The 22,628-nt window shown below is 39.8% G+C and overlaps 1 long non-coding RNA gene across 2 annotated transcripts in view; it reads left to right on the top strand.

The window, feature by feature from the left end:
* The window catches only part of LOC148127427 (uncharacterized), a 53,951-nt gene that overhangs the window by 13,722 nt on the left and 17,601 nt on the right, over window positions 1–22,628 (top strand). Inside the window, exons 2-3 of one of the 2 annotated variants that reach the window (XR_015742392.1) lie at window positions 15,304–15,389; window positions 20,312–20,332. This is a non-coding gene — a long non-coding RNA (uncharacterized LOC148127427). Of the gene's footprint in view, window positions 1–15,303; window positions 15,390–20,311; window positions 20,416–22,628 lie in introns of those variants that run through there. The other variant, XR_015742391.1, reaches the window with a different exon arrangement.

The raw sequence follows: 22,628 nt of genomic DNA, 5'->3' as shown, positions 1-22,628 counted from the left end.
TGTGTGGCGGGGGGGAGGATCTGTTGTAACTTTGAACAGTTGCTAAGGAACCAGTTGTTAATTGAGGGCTACCTGTTATTGGATTGGAATTTCTTACATTGCTTTGCCTTTGTACCATTTTGAGTGTATTTCCATTCTAGGCTATTCTTCCATTCTCACAAATATGTGCCCATAACAACAAGGTTATGATGGACCTCCCCGGAGCTATGACTGACCCAGGTGGGCTGCTAGGGGTTCACAGGGATTTGGGAGAGCCCCTAGCTAAGATCCTGTGCAGTTAGGAAAACCCCCAAATTCCACTCCTGGCTGGCCCTGCTCACCCCGCCCACCCCCTCCCAGGAGTCCCCACGCAGCCCGTTTGGATGCAGGTAAGTGCAGGGTGCGTGTGGAGGCTTGGAGTGGGTGACAAACAGGCCTCCTGGAAGTTTGGGAAGGATGGAAATGGGCCTGTTTCCAGCTTGCAGAGAGCCTCCGGAGCCCAGGAGGCTGTTTTCGCTCTCCCGGAGGCTCAAGGAAAGCCTCTGGAGCCTGGGGAGGGCAAAAATGCCCCTTCTGATGTGGTGCTGGAGGCCAACTAGGCCACGCCCACCATGGCCACACCCACCCAGCAGAGAACCCTTTGCTAAAATTTTTAGAGCCCACCCCTAGTCTGACCCATTTTTGAAGTTATGATGGCAGCAAACCCCTGTTGGGCCCTTGGCAATCAGCTCATCTTTATGACCATTTGCAGAGTCCTGCAATCATGTGACTGCAATTTGCAACTTTTTTTGCTGGTTTCTGGGGTTTACTTGCAGTTTCTGCCCCCCTTTCCTTCCCCGACCCCCAAATGTGGATTGGGGAAAATGAACTTGTATAACAACTCCAGTGTTCATTTGCCAGAAGTGGTGTTTGCTTAACAATCATGGCAAAAATGTCAAAAAAATTTTTTTAGGTCCATTCACATGATGTCTCCAGCTATGGTCACAATAACTTAAGTCTGTAATTCTGGCCTCAGTTATGGTAATAAGTCAAGGAGTATCCGTATTGTGCCCTATACATTATTCCTATTAATTGCACTGTAGATGATGCTCTATTATTGGATCTCCTTTAATTATTTATTTTCTATAGCTGCTTATCTCAAACCAGTGACTCTGGACATTGAAGTTAGAGGTGAACTTTGGGTCCTTACTAATAGTATGGATCTATGATACTGCTACACTTCTTATTCACTGTTGCTGTAATCTTGGAAATAAACCAGTAGATCCTAGAAATAAACCAGTGAGAATAATCAACCAATGGAACAGCTGGCCTTCGAAAGTTGTGAGAGCTTTATCACTGGAGGCTTTCAAGAAGAGATTGGACTGCTGGGAAGAAGGCGGAGCCTCCTCACTGACAGACCGCAGATCGCGACTCTCTGCGACTATGGTCCGTGCTCTTTAGTTGGAGAGCCCAGATCATTACGATTAGGGGCTGAAGCTGCCTTGGAGGGGTGCCAGAGTAAGGGGAAGTCGCAAGCCAAGTTGAGGGGAGCCGCATCTCCCCTCCTGGGCTTGGTCTTTTCCCCCCCAAAGACAAATGCAGCGGTGGTTTAAAATGGCCACCCCGAAGAGGAGGACTCAGCTGGATTAAGATTTATGCAGGAGGGAAGAAAGAGGTGGATAACATCTGAACTGGGACAACTGGGCAATACAACTAAACAAAAGTACCCCGGGATTAAGGTAACATGGAATTTTTAAGAAAAGAAAAGTGAGCGGCGAAATTACAAAGGGACAGGAAAAAAAATAAGAAAATATTTTTGACAGTTAAGTGGGGCTTCAAACCAGGAAAGGAAGAAGCCGGAACTAAAGATTTAATGAAATTGGACTAAAATATTTTGGCAATAAACAGGCATAAAATAAAGCTGGACTTAAGATTGTCAAATAATAATAATAATAAAGTTTACAAATTGGAGACTGGACTGTGCTGGAATATCGAGGTTCAAAAAAGCCTAAACAAAAAAATAGGGGAAAAAAGTGAAGACTTTGTATAATGGAGAGTGCCACCTTTTTGACAAAAACTTGAGCTCAAACAAAAGGGAAAGCATCCTGTTTCTGAATGAACTTGTGTGGATATAACACTAAAGAAATATTGAAACAAAGTAAGAATCTTAGAAAGTGAAAGCGGAACCAGAATAAAGAAAAAAGCAAGGAAAGACTGACTGTGGGATTGATTGATGTTTTTGATATAGACCCTGGGCTGGAATAATTGAGAACTTTAGAAAATTGAAAGAAGAAAGAAGGAAAGTAAAAGTGTTTTTTTTGTGGACTTTAACAATCATAAAATACAAGAGTGTGTAATGATGATATCTCTTCAGGAATTAAAAATGAAACTTAAAAATATGAGAGAATTGCTACAAGAAAAAGCGACTCGCTTTGCTCTGTGTTAGAAAAAAATGGAAATGGTGATTGAAGAACAAGAAGAAAGAGCTTCAGAGGAGGAGGAGTTGACTCAAGGGGGAAGACATCTTAAATAGACAATTAACACAAAGAACACTACAAAGAAGTGGGGAAAGAAGGAAGGTTAAAAAGTTGAGATTTAAGAAGGCAATCAAAAGGGGGAATGCCTGTGAAGTCGGGAAAGGCAGAAAGACCCAGCAGAAAAGGGGAAAGGAAGATATTAAGAAAGAGAGGGATATAAACTGGAATGAGAAAAGATATGGGGAAAAGAGGGGGAGGAGAAGCAGTAAGAAACAGGTGCATGAAATAAAAAATACGGAAATAGTAAAACGTTGAAAAGAAATTGTTTTTCCAGAGATAATGGTTGATGAATTAAAAAGGGGATTCTGCAGGCTGACAAGGGGTAATAAGAATATTTCTGCAATTAAAAATATTTAGAAAATAGGGTAATATAGATACTGATAACTTTTATTAAAAATTAAGGGGGGAAAATATGCTGTGGAATCCAAGTGAAAAGATGTAATGATTATTATTGTAACTTCTTTAAAATAATGGTTTATTGGGAATCAAGATGAGGGAATAAAGGTATATTTTAATCATTGAGGTGTCACACTCAAAGCAGTAAAAGGGGGGAAACCTTTACTTGTTTTTTTTTTCTTTAGTGTTAAAATTTGTATTAATCTAGAATTTATAAAAAGAATGTGTAATGGAAAGGAAATATGACAGACTAAAGAACCAACTAAATTAATAAATTAATATAGACTATTAAAAGCAAGGAGAGACATTGGTAACCATTATTATTATTATTATTATTATTATTATTATTATTATGCAAACACATATTGCTTATCTTTATTTTTAAAATAAATATTAAAGGATTATATTTGAAATAATTGAAATGAAACAAAAAGATGTTTCGACTGAGATTAATGAAAGAGGCTAGAATTAACGTGTTTGTTTCTCTCCTTACTGAAAATTTGGAATGGAAAAGGTAATAATAGAATTATTATTATTATTATTCGTATATGAATGTATAATTGCTGTCATATTTGTATGTAAAGGTGATGACCCAGAAATATGTTGTCCACTAAAAAGAGATTTTTGTTTTTAATGTGAAAAATTTAATAAAATTTGTTTTAAAAAAAAGAAGAGGAGATTGGTCTGCCATTTGTCAGAAATGGTGTAGGGTCTCCCGCTTGGATGGGGGGGGGGGTTGGACTAGATGATCTACAAAGTCTCTTCCAACTCCGTTTATCTGTAATCTGTAAAATTGAGCCATTGTGGCACAGTGGTTAGAGTACAGTACTGCAGGCTACTTCTGATGATTGCTGGCTGCCTGCAATTTGGCAGTTCAATTCTCACCAGGCTCAAGGTTGACTCGGCCTTCCATGCTTACGAGGTGGGTAAAATGAGGACCCAGATTGTTGAGGGAAATCGGCTGACTCTGTAAACAGCTTGGAGATGCCTGTAAAGCATTGTAAAGCAGTATATAAGTTTAAGTGCTATTGCTGTTGCCATTAAATGCCTGAGAAGCTTCTGCCAGGTTCAAGACTTCTTAGAGGAGGACCTGGAAACCTGGAGGATAAGTGAGACTACATATGGAACACAGTACACAATTTATTTTTAGTAAATGATATTAAGCACTGATTTGTATCTATAGGACCAAAGTCTTTTGCCTAGTGAGAAAAACGGTTAAGTCTATTTCGGGAACAGAAAAAACTTGTATTGCACATTTGTTGCAATCAGCATAACATTTTCCTTGGCCAAGTAGTTGAAGAAAAAGGCACTGAATGATTTATTACCAAACCTTCACCTTTCTTTATAGCTCTGCCTCACCCAGCGTGTCTGTTCTGTCCTTTATTGTCTCCAGTGTTTTCTGTCAATTTGCCAGCCCCACTCAGGACTACTTTTCTTCCTCACTTGTCCCCAAGTGAACGTTCATTAGGACTGCGGTTGACGTGCAAGCAACTCCATAAGTAACTGTTTCTAACCCACCTCCGTAAGTTAGGTTTGGAGCAAGCTGGATGGAAGGGAGAGGCTGCAGTTCTCAAGAAAACTGAGTGAATCGGGGCCTTGATCTCAGAGGAGCAAATGCAGCTTTTCAGTTACTTCTTTTTATTTGAAAGAATTAGACATTTTAATGCCCACACACACAAAAAAAACACATTATGGTGTCTACTGAAGAGAAGGAAGTGCCATATTATTCTAGTGGGACAGAAGTTTAACGGAAGAGCAAGTTGTGTTTGTTATTTTTCTAACCCACCCTTTCCTTCAGATTGCTCAAGTAGAGAAACAAAACAGGGGCTGCGTGTTTGGCACCAAGAACATCAAAAGCATCCTATAAAAACAAAGCCAGAAAAGCAGGGACAAGAAATCTAAAGGAGCAGCAGAGCCATTGTTTCAGAGATCTCTTGTAGCACATTGATGATTTAATACTTTTAAAAATCTACAATCTCTGGCAAAGATCTTGATTAGACTGACATAGTTAGGACTGCAAACAGTTCATAAAAGCTTTTTTTTTCTTCTTCTTTTGCCTCTGTGACTTTATCTTCTTTTATCTCTGGATTACCTCCCCCATGTTATCCTCAGTTTTTATTCTGCAAAAACTGTACGCCTTACTCCAAGATATGGCTTCCCTGATTTAAAATAGGACTTTTATTTTTAACGTATTTATAATTGCACCGAGGTCAAACAGATATACAAGCGAGTCCATTGTGAAGCTATCTTCTGTTTCTTTTTATCTCAGAGGATGGATTTATAAAGCCATCCAGAAACATGAATGAATCCTGAACTTGTGACTTTCATTATCCCAAAAGTTGATATAGTTACTATCAAGGTGATATAGATACTATACAATTAAGGGGAGATGAAACGGTTTATAATCCTTCTGAATGCTGCTGAGTGGTTCATATGATCCATTCAGCCCAGTGATTGAAAAAAGCAGTGATAGCAGAATTACTTTGAAATCTAATTATTTTTCTAGAGATATTTTTTGCTGTAGACAATAAGTACTTGTCTCCAAGCAGCACTGTTGTTGTGAACAGACAGATAAGATTAAATCACTTTACTGAATCAGAAAGCACACAGATCCCATGCAAAAAAATAATTATCCCAATGATTTTAAAAAGAAACACTTTTCACTTGTTTTCAGTTTATTTATTTTTTTAATCTGGGAAAATATAAAAACCAAAATATAATACAAACAATGAAAACATGATAACAAATACTTGCCCAATGCAGCTTTCTTACTGAATTTGGCAATCAATGTCCATCTCCATATTTATGTAAAATGTTCCATAATTCAAGCCTATTCATTGCATCCTAGGGATTCTCCAAATCAACAAACTTGCAATAAAGTTTCTTTCTCACAGTCATATATTTCTTAAAGGATAACCAACATCTGGTATACACCATTCGTGGCTGGCAGGAAAGCTCATTTGGAAAAGTAGATTGCAAATGAATGGGTAAGGACATTTTTTAAAAAATTTCTGGAACTGCAGTTGGTAGACAGTAATACGATGGCATCATAGCAACTGGATATTTGTGTGTGTTCATTTTCTGTTTTGGATGTGCAAAGATTTACTCAAGAAGCTTGTGAATCTTTTTAAAATTTATGTTTAGCTAAAATTGGTGGCCGAGCTTGCCTTGGTGATTTGGTGCTGAATTTAGCCATGCAAACTCTGTAGTTTCTAGAAAGGACATGGAAAAGGAGGCTGGGGAGGACAGGATGCTGATTCTGGCCTATGGAATTGTATAATGTGCAATTATTGGAGTAAATCAGGTGGCTGCAGATTCTAGCAGTTTGGAGGTGATGAAAGCTTGCATGGGTTTTACAGAATTGGGAAAGCTACTAATTAGTAATTAATTGGAATTGGATAAAGTGAAGGAAGGTTTTCAGACTGGCCATTTAGTCAAAAAAAAATCTATGAGTGTAAGATTTAAGGATTTGCTTTAGGGGAAAAAAATAGGATTATGCCCTTTTATGAATTCTGATTAGTTTACAACTGAGCCTTTCCCATCCTGTCTTGCAGAAACAATTAATCCAGATAATTGGATCCAGAGCAAAAGCTTCTATGGTAAGCAGAGACAATGCATTTAGTAATTAACTTTCTTTAAAGGCAGTCATTAGCCCTGATATTAGTGCATGGGTTTACATTTATTATCATTTACCAGAGTAGCAGTATCCTTCATTGGGATACACAGACATTCATTTCAGCAGGCCTTTTAATGGAAATGTCAGATGATCAGAATTGAAGAAAGTAATTATTTCTTCAACTGAAATGTAAAAAATGCTGAAAATAATCTTGTTGGATGTGCTTTATCTCTCTCCCTCCAGCTCCATGTTTGCCTTATGAAATATACGATTGCACAGCAACCTTGCTAATATAGTTAATTTTAATATAAATTTAATAGCATAAAATTATGTTTTCATCCTGGTCCCACCAGCTGCCTATTGAGGGTTGGGGCTGATCTTTTTCATAGCTCCCAAATTCTGGATGGGGGCTTTTGGCCCAGAAAAAGTTGGGAGCGGAGAGCAGAGCATTCTTGGAATATTCCTAGGCACTTGGTGGAGTATATTTGTCTCTCTGTGTGTGGTGTGTGTGTGTGTGTTTGTGTGCCATGCTGCTCCCATCTGTTTCTTAAGACAAGCTCAGAAGTTCTAGTCCAGAGTGCAATGGGTTGGCAAAGGGTGTTCAATCTGGACTAGAATGTAATAAGGCCACATCTGGACTACTGCATCCAGTTTGGTCACCACATTAAAAAAAATATATGTTGAGACTTTAGAAAAAGTGCAGAGAAAAGCAACTAGGAGGGTTAAAGACCTGGAGACAAAAACATAGGAAGAACGTTTGCAGGAACTGGGTATGGCAAGTCTAGGGAAAAGAAGGACTAGGGGTGATGTGATAACAGTATTCCAGTATTTGAGAATTGCCACAAAGAAGAGAAGGATCAGTTTATTTTCCAAAGCACCAGAAGGCAAGACAAGAAACTAATCAAGGAGAGAAGCAACCTGGAATTAAGGAGAAGCACTTCCTAACAGTGAGGGCAATCAAGCAGTGGAACAGCTTTGCCTTCAGAAGTTGTAGGTGCTTCATTGCTGGAGGCTTTTAAGAAAAGACTGGATAGTCACCTGTCTGAAATGGTATAGGGTCTCCTGCTTGAGGAAGGGGTTGGATTAGAAGACCTCCAAGGAATCTTCCAGCTCTATTCTGATTTGCCATTGCAAAAATCATCCCTTTCCTTCTTCCCCTTCCTGTCCATGCAGAGGTGGCAAATGTAATTGACTGGGATCTTTGTAGACCCATTTTTTCTTTCTTTCTAAGCAGAATCAGAATCAGATTCTGCTGATTCTCAAACCCCTATCACTACTCCAAATTGGCTCTCGTGAAGATGATTTATTGATGTAACTGTCTATCATTGGAAAAACCTCATGATTATTTAAAAAAAAACAGCAAGTTTCAACCAGCAGAGAAGATAGCAACCAGGAGCTTAGAGCAAAAGGATCCCCAGACAATTCCCAGCCCAGTGGGGAAAGGACCTGCCAATATAGCCAGATGGAACTAGGCCTTAGAAGCCATGGCTAGAATGGAAGATTCTAGAATACTCTGGAGGGCTTCCTGTGTCTCAAGCTAGAAAACTGCAGTTTTGAATCCAAGCTGGAAACACATAGTCAAGGAGTGAGTGCATTTATGGTTGGAAGAAGGCAACTCCCTCCATTCCTATACACAGGAAGCAGTGAATGGCCTGCAATGGCGATAGGCAAAAAAGAAAGTGTGAATTGGCCCTGTACTTACCTTTCATCCTGTGTTTTTTTTAAAAAAAGACACATTGTGGATTTCTTTTTATATACTGAAAGATAAGCAGAACAAAAGCAGGAACATTCAGTGACAGCACTGAAAAATGAAAGGGCAAAAGTCTGTGCCAACTTTGCCCTCTGTGTAAGCCTTCTGCAAATGAAATTGTGAGACATTTTACATTCATTCGCTGGCCTGAGTACTGATTTATTCTTTGTGGGGCATAGTTCACAAAACCTTGTGCCATAAACATTTTTAAGGGCCAGAAGCGTCTGGGTTGTTTGTTTTTTTTTGGTTTGGAGCAGCAGATATAGTTACATATTGATTATAATTTGCATATGTAAATTCTTTCTCTTTTCTATAACTGCAGTGATACAGTGGTGAGGAGGTAGATGCTCCTTGGGACAAGTATTAATTTCACTATCACCAACAATGTTAGTATCAAGATAATTCTTGGAATATGGGCCTTAGCAAATTATTCCCAGTTCAGTTTATTTGAAAAACTTTATCTCCCACCATCCCACAAAAAGGAAATTTGCTGACTCCCTCTTTAAAGTTTATGTGTTCCTCTTCAGCCTAAATATTTGCAGAACCAAAGGTGAATATGGGATAGTAGTGGAGATCAAGATGGCAGCTATCATAATATGATTAAAAACTCTGCCATAGTTTTTATATGTGTTGGGCCCCTTTGAATGTGTCCCATTTTTGCACACTTAAAAAAAAAAAAAACCTTGGCAAGCAGCTATTTTTCTCTCTGTCTTCCTCCCTACAATATGTAACCTAATGCCTTTCAGAATTAAAGAACACTTGATTACAACAGACAAGATATTTTTGTGCTTGGAAAAGTGTATTAATAATTACAGGCTTCCAAGCCTTTTTTCAGGTAATTTTTAACTTGCATGAGTGCAAAATATCTACCTGATAACCTGTCTTTTGGTCTTATTTAACATCACTGTAGGACAATCTGCAGATAAGATGGGACAACATCTTCCTTAAATACGTTTTTGTCTGTTGATAGTTAATTGATTTTAGTTAGAAAAGTTCCCAGATGAACATTTCATCTCCTTACCTTCTGAAACAGTCTCCCACTGAACGATACATTAACTCAGTCTATCATGTTCTGTATCAAAATGAGCTACTTTTCTTTTTGTGGCTAATAATGTCATGGATCAATAAGGCACCAGCAAGAGTTTGAGGTAGCAATAGTTCCCTATGATGACTGTCACTTGGCAATAATCCCCTTAACTGAGATTTTTATTACTAGGGTTCAGAGGTGTTCAGCATGAAAAAAAAAAATACAGGTTGAACTCTGATATAAAGTAAAATAAAATATCCATCAACTCGTGTCCAACTCCTTGTGACCAAATGAACAAATACTCTATTTTTCTTGGGAATAATTCAAAAATAAGTTTATTATTGCTTTCTTCTGGGCTGTGTTTTTGATTTTCCTGTATAGCCTATTGCCCAGAAATTTCTTCGTGGTCTCCCATTCAACTCCTAACTACATCCAATGCTAGTTTTTGAGGTGATGCCACATGATGTGACAGTCATAATACACCAGGCAGGAAAAGCTAGTTTGGCCTAATGATTAAGGCATGCTAGAAACCAGGAGTCTGTGAGTTCTAGTCCCACCTTAGGCATGAAAGCCTAAGGATGATCTTGGGCCAGTCACACTCCCTCAGCCTGACCCACCTCATGGAGTTGTTGTTATGGGGAAAATAGGAGGAAGAAGGAGTATTAGGTATATAAGGAGTATTGACACCATGAATTATTTATAAAAAAGAATAAAGGCAAGATATAAATAAAATAAATAAATAAAACACCAGAAATTATGAGGAACAGTGTGTGGAAATGATATTTGTGGGTAGTTTCTGAGTGGCAACGAGGAATAATTAACAGATTAATAAACAGAATAAAGATTTCTATCCAAATCACAACTTTTGTTGCCATGTTACATCCCCAAACTGTTTGATGGGCCCCAATGGATAACTGACTGGTGATATTTCTTTGACATGTATTTGATGATATAAAGGAAACATTTTCAATAACATTTGGAAGAGTTGTCTAGCACTAGTGCAACTGTAAACAAAATGACAGTGATGAAAGTGTTGGAAGATTAAATGGACCACAGAATAATTGCAAAAAAAAACCCAAACTCCTCAACAATGAAATGGGTTCAAAAATCCCAGTAAAAAATAAATGTTACCATAAGCAATGTTTTGTTGATTTGGGACTAATGAAGAAATAACCCAGAGGGAAAGGCATATTCCAGAAAGAATGTCTTGCAGTAAATTAAATTTGTTCTCACTCGCTCACTTGTTTGCTCATTCTCTCTCTCTCTTACTCACTCACACATACACCCACAGTCACTAATACCTTTTTAAAAAAAGCAGCAAAAGGCAGGGAAAATATTTTCCTTTCTTCTTGAGAATCTTTTCAGAGCTTTATGGGTCTATACTTGTGCTTTCATTCTAATCAGATTCGGTGTGCGGCTGGATTGGTTGCATGCAGAAATGGTGTAGGGTCTCCTGCTTGGGTGGGTGGGGTTGGACTAGATGATCTACAAGGTCCCTTCCAACTCTGTTAATCTAATCTAAACATTTTAAAAAAAATCACTATCTCCCTCTGTCTAATTAGGAAAAGGCAGGTTTAGCTTGCTAAAATCCCCTTCTAATAGCAATAGCACTTCAACTTATATTCCACTTTATTGCATTCTCTGAGTGGTTTACAATGTTAGCATATTGCCCCCAGCAATCTGAATCCTTATTTTTCTCACCTTGGAAGGATAGAAAGCTGACTGAATCTTGAGCCGGTCAGGTTCAAACTCCTGGCAGTGAGTAGAGTTAGCCTCCAATACTGCACTCTAACCACTGCACCACCGCAGCTCCAATAGCCAATTAACTCAGTGCTGTATCATGCCCCAATGCTTCTTTAAGCTGCACACATGGGTTCCCTGCAAGAGTCCCTGTGGAGCAGATGTTTGAGAGATTCATAAACCAGAAGAATATTCCCTCTTATCTCGGGGTAGAATAACAGCTGTAACTGTCGGATAGGTAGATCTGGGTACAGGCCAGAGACAAGTGACATCACATTCATCATGACTTCAGATTGTTTTACATTAATTTTACAGTGCTATCATGATCAGGTAGTCCTCGCTTAATGACCAGGTGCTTGGTGACTGTTCAAAGTTATGATGGACCCCCCAAAAGGTACTTATGATCCAGTTTCAAAGTTCTGACAGGCCCCTCCCTCGTGGTTATGTCATCACATTTTGGCATCTGGCAATCAGCCCTCATTTACAATTCATTTAGTGTTCGTGTGACCTCAAATTATGATGTTTATTTCCAGTTTCCTGCCAAAAAAAAAAAAAAAAAGCCTGTTGTGGACAGTTTGCTTAATGACTATTATGTTTGCTTTACAACAGCCATATTCATTTTACAATGGCCACAACAATGTCCTTAAATTGGGTCGGTTTCATGATGATCCACTTAATAGCCAGTATTGACTTATGATTGTACTTCCTGGCTCAACTGTAATAGTAGAGGATTACCTGTGCACATGATAGTATTATGGCTTTATTGGGTCCCAGGTTTAGGAAATTAAAATATATTGAAATATGTGCAAAAGCAGGATGACAAAGAGTGGCTGATTCCCTACAGAAGATATCTTCTGCGTATGATTTATAGACATTAAAATGTCATTTTCAATCCTCCTCTCCTCTATATTTTGGGCATTAAAAAAAAAATTCCAAACACTACTTATGTTGATACCAGAGGTTATTATGAAGCAATTTTCTCATTCTTGTTCCCCCATGGGAGAGATAAAGACAATAAAAATGTTGCATTTCTCAATTATTCTAAAACCTAGTCATACTGATTTCAACACTCCTATGTGCTGCACAACAATTCCAGAGGTAGTAATTCAGCAGGTTTTGACTAGTTCTGGAGAACCAGTAGCGGAAATTTTGAGTCGTTCGGAAAACTGGCAAATACCACCTCTGACTGGCCCCGCCTCCATCTATTCTCTGCCTCCCGAGTCCCAGCTGATTGGCTGGGTCTTCTTTTGTTGCCCTACACAGGAGAATGGAGCTGGAAAACAGGTTAGTGGGGTGGGGGAGGGAATGGAGATTTTGCAGTATCCTTCCCCTGCCACGCCCACAAAGCCACGCCCAGAGAAGCGGTAGCAAAAAATGTTTGAATCCCACCACTGAACCATTCTATGAACTAACATGGGCATCACACTAAGCCAAGTTTTGTTTAACTATTTACTGAATATACCAAACCTGACTGGGTTCTTACATCATGCTATTCCAGAGGTGGGCAACTCTGGCCCCTTTATGACTTGTAGACTTCAACTTCTGGGAATTAAAGTCCATAAGTTGCAAAAGAGCCATAGTTGCCCACTCCTGTATCTAACCATATCAGCTTAGAGATATGTGGACTTCAACTCCCAGAATTCCACAACCAGCATGAGTCCATTGATCTTCAAATTGCCAAGGTTGGTTAAGAAACACTGTGCTATACCATAAACCTGGACTGACAAATTGCAGTGGCTGGTTTCATTCCACACACTAAGCCACAACCAGACAACCCCATGATTGAATTGGGAATGTTGAGTGCTTCATCTCATCTACTCTACTAGATTCCTCCAAACTAATTCCTTCCAGAAATACCAGGCCAACCCCGACTTCAGTTCTGGGAGTTGAAATCCACATCCTAAAGTTGCCAAGTTTGAAAAACACTGTTTTACTCTGTGCTGTCTTGAACACTAAGCATACGAAACTGAAATATTTGGTGTTTTTATTTTAGTACGACTCTTCCTTTGGGTAAAAGCAAAAGATGACCCCCAAATTAAGGGTGACCTTGAAATAGTTGCCATTGCTTTCTTCCAGGATGTTGTTACTTTAGGAATATCCAAAGGGAGAGCAAAAAACAGTGGTGGGATTCAAAATTTTTTTAATTCCGGTTCTGTGGGCGTGGCTTATTTGGTGGGCGTGGCTTGGTGGTCATGTTACTGAGTGGGTGTGGCCAACTTAATGTCACTCAGTTGAGGACTGCCTCACCTGGCCCCTCCCTTCCCGGCCATTCCTTGTCACACCCAGCCTCAATTTATCTATAGTTCTGTAAAAATGTTGTTCATCTTTTTTTGACTTTATTATCTACATACTATAGATGTACTTTCATGGACCACTGAAAGGAGAAAATGGCTCACATGCTTTGCCCAAGAGTGCAATAGGCAACAGGCTTTTAAGGTGATGCCAGAAAGAAAGTGGGGCAATGTATTTTCCAAAGCACCAGGAGTCAAACAAGAAGCAATGGATGGAAACTGAACAAAGAGAGAAGCAACCTAAAACTAAGGAGAAACATTCTGACAGTAAGAATTGGTGAACCTGCTTGTCCCCAGAGGTTCTGGGTGATCAATCACTGGAAATTTTTAAAAGACTGGACAGCTATTTCTCTGAAATGGTATAGTGTTCCCCCAAAAGTCCCTTCTAAGTGTTATTCTGACACCTTTCCCAGGACCTCTGAGTCAGAGTTTGGCATCCTCAGTTTTCCTGCCTGAGCAGGGGCTTGGACTAGAAGACCTCCAAAGTCCCTTTCAACTCTGTTAAACACACATGTATTTAGGCTCTGGACTATAGACATTGAATGCATGTAAACCCTGAAAAATCTGTGGTAGCCTTGAGAAAAAGAAAGGCAGTAGAATCACTCTAGGTGTAGGGACAGTGTAAAATATTAACACATGATAAATAATGGAACAATTAAAAATAATAGCACAGAGTTTTTTCTCTCTCTCTCTTTCTCTCCCCTCCTTCCTATTTCTTTTTCTTTCTTTTTCTTTCTGTGTCTCTTTCTGTCATCTTTTTCTTTCTTCTCTCTCTTTTCTTTCTTTTTCTTTCTCTTTCTCTCTTTCTCACACACTTTCTTTCTTTCTTTTTCTTTCTTTCTTTCTTTCTTTTCTCTCTTACTTTCTTTCTTTCTTCTTTTCTTTCTTTCTTTCTTTCTTTCTTTCTTTCTTCTCTCTCTCTCTCTCTCTCTCTCTCTCTCTCTCTCTCTTTCTCTCTCTCTCTCTCACACACACACACATACACCCCTGTCAGCCTTCAATCCCTCTCACTCCAGGCACTTTACTCACAAGTGGAAGTGAATCCAGTATTGGAGAAGTTCTGCAGGTTAACAGACTTGCATTTGCAGGTCCTGCAAACTTCCCCATGGCTGGATTCCCCCCCCTCCCCCAGCGTTCTTTCCCTCTCGCTCCAGGCACTTTACTCACAAGGGGAAGCAATACTTCTAGTGTCCATGAAGAATCAAGTCTTGGAACAGTTTTGCAGGTTATCAGACCGCTGCTCTGCCCACAGGCATGTGTTTTCAAGTGGCTGCTTGAAAATTCATGGCTAGGGTGGGGGAGTAGTCCTCCTTTAAACTGGAGCGAGTGAGCATCGGGTGAGCAGGGCAAGCGAGTGAGTGGAAACTGGGCGACCAGGTTGGGGGCGTGGCCAGCTCGATGTTGCTACCGGTTCAGCAACCCACACCAAATTCTTGCTACCGGTTCGCCCAAGTAGGTGCAAACCGGCTGAATACCACCTCTGGCAAAAAAAAAGGCAGTCAAAGTCCCACCCTTTTCATGGGCATAGTAGTGTACATAAGTAGAGCTTCAATCCCAATCCCATTTTTTCAACCTACCCTTGCCAGTTTCCTTGTGTCAGCGAAACCTGACACTACGTAACTTGGAAGCTCAAACATATTCATGGGGTGACTTAACTTTTGCTAAATGAAGGTCAACTTGTGACGTAATTCTTGCTGAACTGAGGTTCTAATTTCTCAGGAAAGAAACTCATCAACCTCTCACCTCTGGAAGAGTGCAGTACTGAAATACAGTTCGCAATGGAAATTATGGGAACGATTTTTAAATGTATTTCTATACATAATAATCAGCCATCGTTTTTTGTTTTGTTGTGCACATATCTATCTTTGTGAAACAGATGAAATTTTTCTCTCTAGGAATCAGGACATATATGAGAGCCTAATAAGGGGAACAATCATTTATCTGGATGAATAAAACAGAAGGTAGATTTCCCTTTTTTGACATTACAGGGCGGTTTATATTTGCTATAATTGGCTGAAAATCACTAACTATGGTGGGCAAATCACAGGAACTGGGTGGATACACACATATCAAGGTAAGCCAAAACATGACAAAATCACATTGTTGGAAAATTAGGAGGAGTTAAGTATTGCAATTTTGATTTACCAATGAAGGAAAATATTTGTAGCCTGGAGGTGAAATGAAAGGTTCAGACATTTCATTACTCAAACTAGGAAACATTATCAGTGCTGATGATGTTTCCTAATTTGGGTAATCAAATATCTGCCAGAAAACCACCAAGCTCAGAGACTACCAAGAACCCCTCAGTTTTGAATTATGTGCATCCTGCAGATACTTGTCTGAAGCTTATATTGTATTGAATTCAGTAAATCTTATTTCTTGGCAGAGAGGCATAGGATTGCATTGTGAATTACTTTGTCCACAACTATATCAGAATCACTGTATGCTTCAAGCTGCTGTAACAGGTGAGGTAATAATTGATAAGGAGCATTTGTTGATTTTGAGATATCCATTTGGGTGTTGTTTCCTAAACAGACTGACTTGGTGCCAATTCTGGAATTCCCACAAAAATGTCTCAGCCTTTTAAAAAAAATCTTGGTGTGGCATTCTTTAAAAAACATTTTTCTAGTGTTGGGTATTGCTGTTGCATTTTGGATGTTTGTTTAGTGTTTAAATTACCATGTTTTCCCCAAAATAAGACCCTCTCATATATATATATATATATTGCCACCAAAGAAAGGCACCAGGTCTTATTTTCAGGGGATGTCATCCACTGACTAACCTCACTTGCGTGCATCACCCACATCCTCCTTTTCGCTGTCAGAGGCCTTCAAGAACTTTTTCTTCCACAGCTGGCAAGGCTTTTCTGAAGGCCTCTGCAGCTGATAACAGAGCTCTGATCGATCTGGAGCTTTGTTATCAGCTGCAGAGGCCTTCAGGAAAGCCTTCCTGACTGCAGATGAAATGGGCCGGCAAGGCAGGTGTCGGGGTGTGTGAAGGCCTGGCTACAACTGTCCACAGGTCAATAATAGAACAGCTCCACCCCACATCCCCACCCTAGCTTAGGTTTTACCTGTGCACTCTGCAGTGGGTGGGATCTTAATTAGGGCTTATTTTTTGGGGAGTAGGGCTTATATGTAAAAATCAAGCTAGGAGTTATTTTTAGGGAAAGCCATATTTTCGGGGAAACAAAAATTCGGTAATTTCATCATGGAGCAATCTCCAGTTCTTAGATTCTAGTGTCCATCTTCTTTGACTTGATTACATTGACAGTGAATTATAGTATGACATCAGTCTGGTAAACTTGCAAGATTCATGTTTCTCACCATATACATGTATACATCCAAACGAGATTGCATTGTTTCTCTGTGTCATACAGTATATGTGGGTATATGGGTATCTACATATCTTTTTTTGGTCATGTTTATGTAGTGTATATTGGAGGTGGCAATCCTTTGAGAGCTGTATGCAATGAAATTTCATTTTAATGTATGCTGACTAGTGAACAATTAAGGTAACAATAAAGTTATTCTAAGTCTAAGTCTAGTAATTGGAAACCAACATCCAGAACAATGTTGCTCAACCTTAGCAACTTTAAGAGATACAGATGTCAATTCCTAGAATTCCCCAGCCACCTTGCTGGGATTAGAAGATCACTAGAAGATCACTAGTTGAAAATTATAGACCAATCTCTTTATGGTGCGTCACCTGTAAAGTCATGGAATCCATCATCCTCCACTTAGAAACAAACAACTTACTCTCTAATAAACAATTTGGTTTCAGGAAAAAAACTATCCTGTAATCTGCAACTCTAACACTGCAAAAACATATGGACTACACAACTTGATCAGGGCAAAGCAATAGATGCAATCTATTGCTGTAAAGCCTTTGATTCAGTGGTACAAGACAAACTACACCTAAAACTAAAATCTTACGGTATCTCTGGACACCTGCATAACTGGATAGAAGCATTCCTGTCAAACAGACAACAAATGGTAGACTTCTGTAAAGCCTTTGATTCAGTGGTACACGACAAACTACACCTAAAACTAAAATCTTACAGTATCTCTGGACACCTCCATAACTGGATAGAAGCATTACTGTCAAACAGACAACAAATGGTCAAAATTGGGAGCGTCCTATCAAATTCTGCACCTGTCAACAGTGGTGTCCCCCAAGGTAGTGTTCTAGGACCAACTCTTTTCATACTCTACATAAATGACCTCTGTGATCATATCAAGAGCAACTGCACTCTCTTCGCTGATGATGTAAAGCTATTCAACACCACAGACAATACCACTACCCTTCAAAAAGACCTTGACTATGTATCAGAATGGTCAAACAAATGGCAACTTCAAATCTCAACAAATAAATGCTCTCTCCTACATATTGGCAAAAAAATATATCAGAAAATAAAATAAGGCTGAATTGTCAAGATTTGGTTGATGATCCAAACTCTGTCAAGGATCTTGGAGTACTCATCTCAAATGACCTAAGTGCTAGAACCCACTGTAACTACATAGCCAAAAAGGTGTTAAGAGTTGTTAACCTAATCTTATGTAGCTTTTTCTCTAGTAATATAACATTAATAATTAGAGCATACAAAACATTTGCTAGACCAATACCCGAATACAGCTCATCAGTCTGGAACCCACATTACGTATCTGATATTAACACAGTTGAGAAAGTCCAGAAATATTTCACAAGAAGAGTTCTCTACTCCTCTACTCGTTGCAGAATACCTTATGCCACCAGACTCAAAATTCTAAACCTAGAAACCCTAGAACTATGCCGCCTTCAATCCCATCTAAGTATAGTATATAGAATCATACATTGCAATGTCCTACCTGTCAATGAATACTTCAGCTTCAACCATAACAACACAAGAGCAAACAATAGATACAAACTCAAGGTTAATTGCACCAAACTAGATTGCAGGAAATCGGACTTCAGCAACAGAGTGGTCAATGTCTGGAATGCTTTACCTGACTCTGTTTTTTTTCCCCAAACCTCAAAAACTTTAACCTTAGACTGTCTACTATTGACCTCATCCCTTTCCTAAAAGGTCTGTAGGGGGTGTGCATAAGCGCACCAACATGCCTACCATCCCTGTCCTATTGTTTCTTTTATATATTTTTTATTTTTCTTATATGTATCCATGTATTCATAACTATGTTTTTACTTAAACCTATTATCTTGTAAGCAATTGACATATAAAATAAAAAAGAATCAGTTTTTGAGCCTTACATAGATTTCAGACACATTCTTTAGAAGATATCTTAGAGTAGCTGACACCACCATAACAGTTGTTTCATAAATACTAAGGTTTGAGGGATACATTGAAGTTTTATTATTAGCGACATTTATTTTCATGACATGCCAAATGTGTTAAGGTATTGGAGTTTTAATAGCTGACCAGCTGTGGTAAGGATGCTGTAATTGCTGATGCAATGACTATGAGTCAGCAGGGTATTGCACTTTAAGAAGCTTCTATATAAGTTAGGCCATGAAAGGGCATCTCTCTCTCTCCTCCTGTTCTATCTCCATTGTAGTTCTCCGTGCAGAGTAATGAAGATTAATTGCTTGCCAAGTGTTTGCCTAACACATGTATGTATCTATATAGCAGTCTTGTATATAAACCACTGTTAAAAGACAAAGTCTATGTATGCTGTGTTGTGCTCCTGGGTTGTCTCACAATAGTAGTCACGCTGCAGACACTCTAACAAAAGTGTGGATTCAGGTTGGAGATGCTGTGGTTAGACTATAGCCTTGCAGACTATGTTCATCATCGAACCTTATGATTGGACTTTGATGGTGTTGTGGGAGGTTAAGCTAGACTACCACCACTAGCCAAAAAGTTTGAAGGAGACAGTTTAGAAAGGGCTACTTTGAACACTTCAGTAATTATAAGTGAAGTTATTGATGTAAAGGGATTTCCTTTGTTTGACCAATGAGAGGAGAGAAACCTTCACTTTGTCAAGGATAGTAGAAGGAAATGGTATTGCTTCTTCTTTGACCCTTGCTGGAGTGAACCATTATGGCGGCCTTCCCTCATGTAATAACCTCCAAAGCTGATGGGGTTACATGTCTCAGAAACTCTAGTCAGAGTTCTTGAAGTCTATATCTTTAAAGTTCTCAAGTTTGAAAAACACCAGTTTACACCAGTTTACCTCTGGTTGGCCCTGCCCCCATCTATTCACTGCCTCCCAAGTCCCAGCTTCTTCTGGGCCTTCTTTTGTTGCCCTGCACAGGAGAAAGGAGCTAGAAAGCAGGTTAGTGGGGTGGGGAGGGAATGGAGATTTTGCAGTATATCCTTCCCTTGAAATGGGGATTTTACAGTATCCTTCTCCTGCCACGCCCACCAAGCCACGCCAACAGAACCACTAGTAAAAAAAAAAAAATTTGAATACTGCATCAGCCCCAAAGTTGTTAATGCTCATCGGAGGAGCTCTTGTGAAAACTTTCCTTGGCAGAAGGAATAGCAAATGAAAGGGCTTGAGTAGCAGTGTTAAAATTGCTGGGTCGATGCTGCATCAACCTTGTGTTCACCTTTGTATCTTGTGCTCAGGACTAGTGACTCACTCCCAAGTGCATATGTGTGGGTGGGTGTGGGTGTGTTTAAAGACCAGAAATACAGTTTAACGTTGCCGGTTCAAGTTTACTTTGCTAAATTACAGGATAGGAATGAGACAAAAGAATAGATGGTTTGCTCTGTCTTTATGGGAAGGCCACATGTACACAACTGCATGAGTATCATTTACGTTCAGCTTCTGGAATTCAGCATCAACATTATTCTTGGTTAGATTCACACATGACGCTAAGCGCTTTTTTTGACTTTGACTTTATTAGTATCCCGTGCAGATTCATCTACTGAGAATTGGCTATTAACATTTATAGCTCATTGCCCTTATTTAATGATGGCAGGGATGTATGCAAGTCAAAAAAACTCAAAATTGTAGCTACCACTGTACAAATGTCTGTCTCCTTTATTAACAGATTAACAGAGTTGGAAGGGACCTTGTAGGTCTGTGATGGCGAACTTATGGCATGCGTGCCACAAGTGGCATGAAGAGCCATTTGTGCCGGCACACGAGCTGCAGGCAAACTTACTTCACTGGACATGTGCGTGGCTCACAGCTGATTTTTGGCTGGTTTGAGGCCTTTTTCGGCCTCCCAAAGGCTTGTGGAAGGCTTCTGAAGGCTTTGCAGGCCGAAAACTAGCCCCGTTTCATCACTTCCTGTTTTTCTGAAAATACCGGAAGTGACGAAACAAGGCTAGTTTTTGGCCTGCAAAGCCTGCAGAAGCCTTCCACAAGCCTTTGAAGCCGAAAAAGGCCTCAAAATGTCCAAAAATCATCTGTGAGGCACAATGCAGATAAGGGGGCAGAGGGAGTGGGGGTGGGGATTATGTGTGCATGCCTAGCAGCATGGGAGGGCATGCATTGTCTTCTGGGTGTTGGCACATGAGTGTGAGCATGCAAACGCACACACAATTTTTGGCACAGGAGCCCAAACAGGTTAGACACCACTGTTGTAGGTCATCTAGTCCAGCCCCCTGCCCAAGTAGGAGACCCTATTTTTGTCACATACATGTACACCTTAATGTACAACCACAAGATAACCCAACATTTCTGTTGCTAAGCAAGACAGATGTTAAGTGAGTTGTGCTTCATTTTATGACCTTTTTGGCCATGGCTGTTAAGCAAATCACTAGAGTTGTCCTCAGGGGTGGGATTCTACCAGTTCTCACCTTTTCGCTAGAACCGCTTGTTCACATTCTAAGCAGTTCAGAGAACCAATTGTTAGAAGAAATTACTGGCCTAATCCTGTAAGGAAGGCAGGAAGGAAACATTCTAGTGTTGCTTACAGAAATTACCTCTCCGTTAACCCTTATTACTTTCTTGGCAGGATTAGACTTCCTGTCTCTGGAACTTCTCTGGAGTTTTTTTTCTGCTCCTTTGCTGGTACTTTGCTTGTGTGGAGTGACCATTCGAAGTTACAATGGCACTGAAAAAAGTGGCCATTTTATGGCCATTTTTCACACTTACAACTGTTGCAGCATCCCCACAGTCATGAGGCCAGGCAAGGAGATTCATGCCTCGATGTGAGTGACATTGAGTTGGCCATGCCCAGCCAGTCACATGACCACCAAGCCACACCCACCACCTAAGCCACACCCACAGAACCGGTTGTTAAAAAATTTGAATCCCAACCCTGGTTGTCCTCCCTCGACTTTGCTTGTCATAAGCTCCCTAAGAAGGTTGTAAAGACAATCCCAGGACCTTGGGATGCTGCAACTATTGTAAATACATGCCGGTGCCAAGCACCCAAAGTTTGATCAGGTGACTGTGGGGATGCTGCAACAGTCATAAGTGTAAAAACAGACTATAAGTCACTTTTTTGTTGCATATTTGAATGGTCATTAAATGAATCGTTGACGACTGCCTCTTTAAAAAAAGGATGGGGCTTTGATTATGCAGTCATGTCTACCAGCTTGATTTTATGACCCTCTGTGAATGTGTTTGATTTGTTAAAGCAAACCGTGGTTTATTAAAATGTTTGTGCATTGATATTTTTTCATATTAACTGGCCAACTTAAAATTAGACATGCTATTTAGCAACTGAGATTGGCTTGAAATGTATTGTATCCAATGCACACGGACATAAAAGTAAGAGATTAACAGATTAACAGAGTTGGAAAGGATCTTGTAGGTCTCCTAGTTCAACCCCTCTGCCCAAGCAGGAGACCCTACACCAGGGTATCCAACTCAAGGCGCAGGGGCCCATGGGGTGCTTAGATCTGGCCCAAAGAGCCGCCCTGGAAACAGCGAAGGACTGGCCTGTGGTGCCTACTCTGTCCCACTTGGGCAGCGAAAAATAGAGCGCAACGAATCACTGCATGCCTGCAAGAGATCTAAGTCCAGCCCAGCTTGAATTCTTTCTTAACTCACCTAATTTCTCTTGACCATTAGTAGCTCAGATCCTTGTAGAGAGCTCGAGCCTTCAATAAAACTTTATACTCATTTGAACTGAACTGAACCATGAAGGCAGCAAAATAATGAAATGTATTATGAGGTCATTGCACTTTCAAACGTGCCCACACTTGAAATGGAATTTGTACTGTAATGTTGTGACACGCTGTCTTGTTATCTGTCTTCTTCCATGAGAACCTACGAAGGTATCTATGTAAATATGCCATGCAATTTTTGGGGTGATACAATGGAAGTGGTTAAACATTGCCTCCTTCTTTAAATATATGAGCACTCTGGTCATTGGTTAGTGCCATTGGTTCCTATCCAAGAGTAAATCAGGG

This window comes from Pseudonaja textilis, chromosome 2, assembly GCF_049901715.1.
Source record: "Pseudonaja textilis isolate UNSWEBS1 chromosome 2, rPseTex1.2, whole genome shotgun sequence".
In the NCBI taxonomy this organism is placed as follows: Eukaryota; Metazoa; Chordata; class Lepidosauria; order Squamata; family Elapidae; genus Pseudonaja; species Pseudonaja textilis.
The sequence above is the reverse complement of the archived record's forward strand: the minus strand, read 5'-3'. Positions and strand labels throughout refer to the sequence as shown.